At 46.6% G+C, this 7,037-nt stretch overlaps 1 pseudogene across 1 annotated transcript; it reads left to right on the top strand.

The window, feature by feature from the left end:
• The first annotated feature begins 252 nt into the window (after positions 1–252).
• Positions 253–3,509, top strand: LOC149818742 (protein STABILIZED1 pseudogene; annotated as a pseudogene). Its single transcript, XR_016427054.1, has one exon. The product of XR_016427054.1 is annotated as a protein STABILIZED1 pseudogene (transcript).
• Positions 3,510–7,037: the final 3,528 nt, after the last annotated feature.

Here is a 7,037-nt window from a genome sequence, read left to right as displayed (position 1 = left end):
CTTGTTCACTGTTTTGATGGGCGTCGTTCATTTTTGAGATGAACGACATCCAAGGTACTCGTTGGGTTGCCTCTGACGCGATCCTCTCGGTTTCCGTTTCGTTTCGTTCCAGCTCTCTCTCTCTCTCTCGTGTAGCCATCCCTACAGGAAGTAGCGTCTCCGTTTCTTCTCCTCATTCTCAATTCTGTTTCGAAAGGTTGCAGTTGAACCTCGTCTCCCTCCTCTTCTTCCACCACCACCACCATCACCACCATGGTCTTCGTCAGGCTATTCGATGGAAGAATCCTCGCGGTGGAACTAAACCCCGAGTGTGCCACCCTCACGTGCCTCAAGCTCGCGATTGAGCGCCGTGCCGGCATCCCTGATTCACTCCAACGCTTCATCCTCTCGACTAGGGTTTTGGGCAATGGCGGTGATGCTGTTTTTCTCTCCGAGTTGGGGGTCGCCCGTGATTCCACACTCGCTCTCCACCTTCCCCTGGCGGGAGGGATGCAGGCCCCCGTCCCTCCAAGGCCGCGGCTAGAGTTCCTGAACTCCCGCCCCCCGCCCAATTACGTCGCCGGTCTCGGCCGAGGTGCGACCGGATTCACCACTCGGTCCGATATCGGTCCCGCGAGGGCGGCCCCCGACCTCCCTGACCGGTCCGCCACGACCCTCGGCGGCGGCGGCGCCGTCTCCGGCGGAGTCGGCCGCGGAAGAGGGAGAGGCGGCGCTGCCGAGGAGGAAGAAGAAGAGGAAGCCGATGACAAGGGATACGACGAGAACCAGAAGTTCGATGAGTTCGAAGGGAACGACGTCGGCCTCTTCGCCTCTGCCGAGTACGACGAAGACGACAAGGAGGCGGATGCTGTCTGGGAGAGCATCGTCAGACGGATGGACTCGAGGAGGAAGGATCGGAGGGAGGCCCGCCTGAAGCAGGAGATCGAGAAGTACAGGGCCTCGAACCCTAAGATCACCGAGCAGTTTGCGGATCTGAAGAGGAAGCTGAGCGCAGTGACGGCTGAGGAGTGGGAGAGCATCCCGGAGATAGGGGACTACTCGCTAAGGAACAAGAAGAAGCGGTTCGAGAGCTTCATCCCCGTTCCGGACACTCTGCTTGAGAAGGCGAGGCAGGAGAAGGAGCAGGTCACTGCGCTCGATCCGAAGAGCAGGGCGGCCGGCGGGACGGAGACTCCGTGGTCTCAGACGCCTGTGACGGACCTGACGGCCGTGGGTGAGGGAAGGGGCACCGTGCTGTCGCTGAAACTGGACCGATTGTCCGACTCCGTCACCGGGCTGACGGTGGTCGACCCGAGAGGGTATCTCACCGATCTCAGGAGCATGAAGATCACCAGCGATGCTGAGATTTCTGATATAAAAAAGGCTAGGTTGCTGCTCAAGTCCGTGACGCATTCAGATCCGAAGAACCCGCCGGGATGGATCGCGGCCGCCAGGCTGGAGGAGATAGCTGGAAAGCTTCAAGCCGCCCGGCAGTTGATACAGAAGGGGTGTCAGGAATGTCCCAAGAATGAGGACGTTTGGCTGGAGGCCTGTAGGTTGGCTAGCCCCGATGAGGCCAAGGCCGTGATTGCCCGAGGCGTGAAGGCCATCCCCAACTCCGTGAAGCTCTGGATGCAGGCGGCAAAGCTCGAGCAGGACGATGCGAACAAGAGCCGGGTGTTGCGAAAGGGCCTCGAGCACATCCCGGACTCTGTTAGGCTCTGGAAGGCCGTTGTCGAATTGTCTAACGAGGAAGATGCCCGGCTCCTGCTTCAGAGGGCCGTGGAGTGCTGCCCCTTGCACGTCGAGCTCTGGCTTGCTCTTGCGAGGCTGGAGACGTATGATCAAGCAAGGAAGGTTCTTAACAAGGCTAGGGAGAAGCTGCCCAAGGAGCCGAGCATCTGGATCACAGCCGCGAAATTGGAAGAGGCAAACGGGAACGCGGAAATGGTGGGGAAGATCTTACAAAGGGGTATTAGATCGTTGCAGAGGGAAGGGTTGGATATCGACAGGGAGGCTTGGATGAAAGAGGCAGAGGCTGCGGAGAGGGCGGGCTCCGTCACCACATGCGAAGCTATAATCAGGAACACCATCGGTGTTGGGGTGGAAGAGGAAGATCGCAAAAGGACGTGGGTTGCTGATGCGGAGGAATGCAAAAAGAGGGGCTCGATAGAGACCGCACGAGCCATTTACGCTCACGCTCTCTCGGTGTTTGTAACCAAAAAGAGCATATGGCTCAAAGCAGCACAGCTCGAGAAAAGCCATGGGACAAGGGAATCTCTCGATGCTTTGCTCAGGAGGGCCGTCACTTATAGGCCCGAGGCCGAAGTGTTGTGGTTGATGGGTGCCAAAGAGAAGTGGCTTGCGGGTGACGTCCCTGCTGCTCGAGCTATTCTACAGGAAGCATATGCTGCTATTCCTAACTCGGAGGAGATATGGCTTGCTGCTTTTAAGCTCGAATTCGAGAATCATGAGCACGAGAGAGCAAGAAAGCTTCTAGCAAAGGCTCGGGAGAGAGGGGGCACAGAAAGAGTGTGGATGAAGTCTGCCATTGTTGAGAGGGAGTTGGGAAACACATCGGAGGAAAGGAGATTGTTAGAGGAGGGCCTGAAACTTTTCCCGTCATTCTTTAAATTATGGCTTATGCTTGGGCAGCTAGAGGAACAGCTTGGTCGCTTAGAAGAAGCTAAAGAATCATATTCGTCTGGCCTGAAGCACTGTCCAGATCGCGTTCCACTCTGGCTCTCAGTTGCGAATTTGGAGGAGAAGATGAATGGGCTAAGCAAAGCCCGAGCTATCCTTACAATGGCAAGGAAAAAGAATCCACAAAACCCAGATCTATGGCTTGCTGCAATTCTTGCAGAATCTAGACACGGAAACAAAAAAGAAGCCGAAGCCCTCATGGCTAAAGCGTTACAGGAGTGCCCAACAAGTGGGATACTGTGGGCAGCATCTATAGAGATGGCCCCACGACCACAACGGAAAACCAAGAGCCAAGATGCGATCAAGAGATGCAATCACGATCCTCATGTCATTGCTGCTGTGGCCAAATTGTTTTGGCATGACAGGAAGGTAGACAAGGCTAGGATTTGGTTTAACAGAGCAGTAACACTTAGTCCTGACATTGGAGATTTCTGGGCATGGTACTACAAATTTGAACTTCAGCATGGGACAGAAGAAGAGCAAGCAGATGTGCTGAAGAGATGCATAGCTGCAGAGCCGAAGCATGGGGAAAGATGGACGATGATTTCCAAGGCTGTTGAAAATTCTCACCAGCCGACAGAGGCCACACTGAAAAAATTGGTAGTTTCTCTGGGAAAAGAAGAAGGCTCTGCTGTGGGCACATAGGTCATAGAGTGGTATTTCACATACTGGTTTGCGGTTCTCAGATTGCCCTGCACCTTTAAACAAGTAACTTATTTTGCTTGCCACAAGCAAACGGCTCCCTCTTTTTCCTGGGCAAGCTTTGCAAGTTAGGATTTGTATTTGTTAATTTTGCATTGTAGTGTTGGCGAATCCTGTAAAACAAACATTGACAGGAAGCGTACCTGAATTCGCCATAGTGCGTGTAGGAAATTCGGCGTTCTCCTCAGCCGGTCGATGCCCACAATGAGCCCATGCCTTAAGTCGACGGTGACCATGACCCTGTTCGGCTGCATCCGAATGCGGAACTGAATTTGGCAGGGTAAATGTTATGAATGTCTCATCATCCTCATAGCCCCTAACCCCTTTACCTAATGGGAGATTAGGTAGTTACATGAATGTGGTTACTCCACATTCACGTAACTCTCACCCATTATCCCCATTACGTGGCCACTAACGTGACCCGCTAATGGGTGTCAATCCGGGTCACACTGTGGGTTGGACCCAAACCCATAATGTCCAACATTTTCCCACTTGACCCATTGACACAAAAAGTGTACTAAATCGATGTGTATATCGTTATCTCGATTTAATTCTTTATGTGGTTTCACATGCCACCCTTTATCACAAGGATGAATCGTATGAGTCATGGATATGAACATTTTTTTATGAAATGTCATATTTTCATGTACTACGCTACAATTCACCTTCAGTGCTTAGGCATATAGAAAATTATCTTTATGAATAGGTTGGTCTCTCACCTATTTTATTGGTCCTTTAATATTGTTATTCTGTTATTCTCTCTAACCCATATGAGAGATTCTTTATGCAAAATCAACAATAACACAAAACCTTAGAGAATCAAAACATAAACACAAATGTGATCACATAATGTATTGTCATACATCAGAAGGAATAAAAAAGACCCATTCCCTTTACATGTTGAGAATACAATCTCGGTGCTAGCTCTTTAATTAGGGGATCCACAGTCATTTCTTTCATCTCAATTGTATCAATACATACCAGATGATTCTCAGTCCTTTCTTTAACAACAAAATATTTTAACTCCATGTGTCGATACGATGTTGAGCTCTTGTTGTTATTTGAAAAGGACACGACTGCTTCATTGTCACAAAAGATCTTTAGTAGTCTCTCAATAGAGTCCACTATACCAAGACCCATAATGAAGTTTCTTATCCAAATGGCATGTGACGAAGTCTCGTATAGAGCAATAAATTTTGCCTCCATGGTATGAGCAGCAGTGGTAGACTGCTTTCCACTTCTCCATGAGACAACACCCGCTAGAAGGAAAATGTATCCAGTAGTGGATTTTTTACTGTCAATACACCCTCTTAAGTCCGCATCAGAGTATCCAACGACCTCTAGGTGGTCAGCTTTCCTGTATGTCAACATCTAGTCTTTCGTTCCTTGTAAATAGCGCATGACCTTCTTCGCTGCCTTCCAGTGCGCAATGCTTGGATTTGACTGATATCTACCAAGCATTTTCACAACAAATGCTATATCAGGTCGAGTGCAGGTCTGTGTGTACTGTAAACTCCCAACTGCCGAAGCATATGAGACAACATTCATCTGAGCCTTCGCAATATCATCCTGAGGACAGTCCTTTAAGCTCAATTTATCCCCTTTCACTATAGGTGCTGAACAAAGAGAATAATTTTTCATCTCATATCTTTTAAGAACCTTAAGGATATAGGATTTAATTCTGAGAGAGGCCAAAGACACCCTTAGTTCCGTTACGACAGATCTCGATTTCAAGAACATAAGTGGCCTTACCCATGTCTTTCATATCGAAATGAATGAAAAGAAAATCTTTTATTTCATGTAAAAGACTCAAATCATTAGTTGCAAGAAGAATATCGTCAACATATAAAACCAAAATTATGTACTTACTCTCACTAGTCTTAATGTAAATATACTGATCAACAATGTTTTCAGTGAATTCAAAGTTCATTATTACCTGATTGAACTTCTTAACCTACTGGCGGGAGACTTGTTTAAGTCCATAAATTGACTTATTCAATTTGCAAACTAAGTTATTCAAGTCATCTATACTGAAACCAGGAGGTTGTTGCATGTATACCTCCTCATCCAGATCCTCATTCAGGAAGGCAGTTTTCATATTCATCTGATGCAGCTTTAAATCAAAATGAGCTACGAGGGTCATGATTATCCTCAATGATTTTTTAGTTGAGACAGAAGAAAAAGTCTCATTATAATCAATGCCTTCTATCTGTGTGAAACCTTTTGCAACAAGCCTCCTAGCCTTGTATCTCTCCACATGACCTTTAGAGTCTATTTTGGTTTTATAAACCCATTTACAACCAACAGGTCTAACTCCATCAGGTCGAGGTACAAGATCCCACACTTGGTTCTTTGCCATAGAGTTAAGCTCTTCTTTCATGACATTAATCGAATGTGTTGATCTTTAACTTTCAATGGCTTCTGCAAATGTGAAAGGATCTTCGTCAATGTCTATGAAATCATTTGACTCTTGTAAATACACCACATAGTCCGGATGGATAACATATTTCCCGATTCTGGTAGACCTCCATACAGGTGCTACAGGTGGTTCAAAATGAGCCTCTGTATCCTGTTGTTGTTGTATATCCTCATCAACAACCAGATCTATTTGGGATTGATGTTCATTGACTGGAATTTCTCTTACATTACTCGAAGGAACAATGATAGAGAAAATCAGGTCTTTATTCTTAGCAGGTGTGAAACCTGAATCCTGCATTTCCTCAAAATCAATATTTTGAGACGCATCTATCCCAACAGAACCATTTTCAAGAAATCTTGCTTTATCTGTTTCCACTATCTGTGGTGTACGAGATAGACAATAAAGCCTAAAGCCTTTCGATCTTTCTGGATAACCAATGAAGAAACCACTAGTTGTCCTAGGATCAAAAGCTTTTATATGTGGGTTATACAATTTAGCTTCTACTGGACATCCCCATATGTGCATATATGATAAAGAAGGTTTTCTACCTGTCCATAACTTGTAAGGAGTCTTTTGAACAACCTTCGTAGGAACCTTATTCAGAATATGCACTGCAATCCTAAGAGCTTTACCCCACAAGGTCAAAGGGAGGTTTGAGTGATTCAACATCGCTCAAACCATTTCTTTCAGCGTACGGTTTCTCCTTTCAGCTACACCATTCTGGTAAGCACTACCAGGCATGGTATACTGAGGTACAATGCCTTCCTTTTTTAGAAACCGCGCTAATGGACCTTCCTTTTGTCCCATCTCAGTGAAACGACCATAATATTCGCCATCTCTATCAGACCTGACAACCTTAATAACTTCACTTCTCTACTTCTTTCTTGAAGTCCTTAAAAACCTGAAAGACCTCTAATTTTTCAGATAATAAGTAGAAATACATATACCGTGAGTAATCGTCTATAAATGTGACAAAATATTTTCACCTGTATAACACGGTGAGAAAAGGCTATAGACATCCGTATGCACTATTTCTAACTTTTCATTGTTGCGTTTGACATCTTTCTTATATGTGTTAGACTGCTTAGCCTTTATGCAGTCAACACATGGCTCTATATTAGTAAAATCAAGGGATCCAAGGATCCTCTCTTTCATGAGTTTTTTTGGACTCTCTCTTTTGAGATATGTCCTAACCTCCGATGCCAAAGCAAATAGGATTGATCATCCTTTAGGC

This window comes from Nuphar pumila, chromosome 13 (genome assembly GCF_984573655.1).
Source record: "Nuphar pumila chromosome 13, dmNupPumi1.hap1.1, whole genome shotgun sequence".
NCBI lineage: Eukaryota > Viridiplantae > Streptophyta > Magnoliopsida > Nymphaeales > Nymphaeaceae > Nuphar > Nuphar pumila.
Note: the sequence above shows the minus strand (reverse complement) of the source record. Positions and strands in the feature narration are given on the sequence as shown.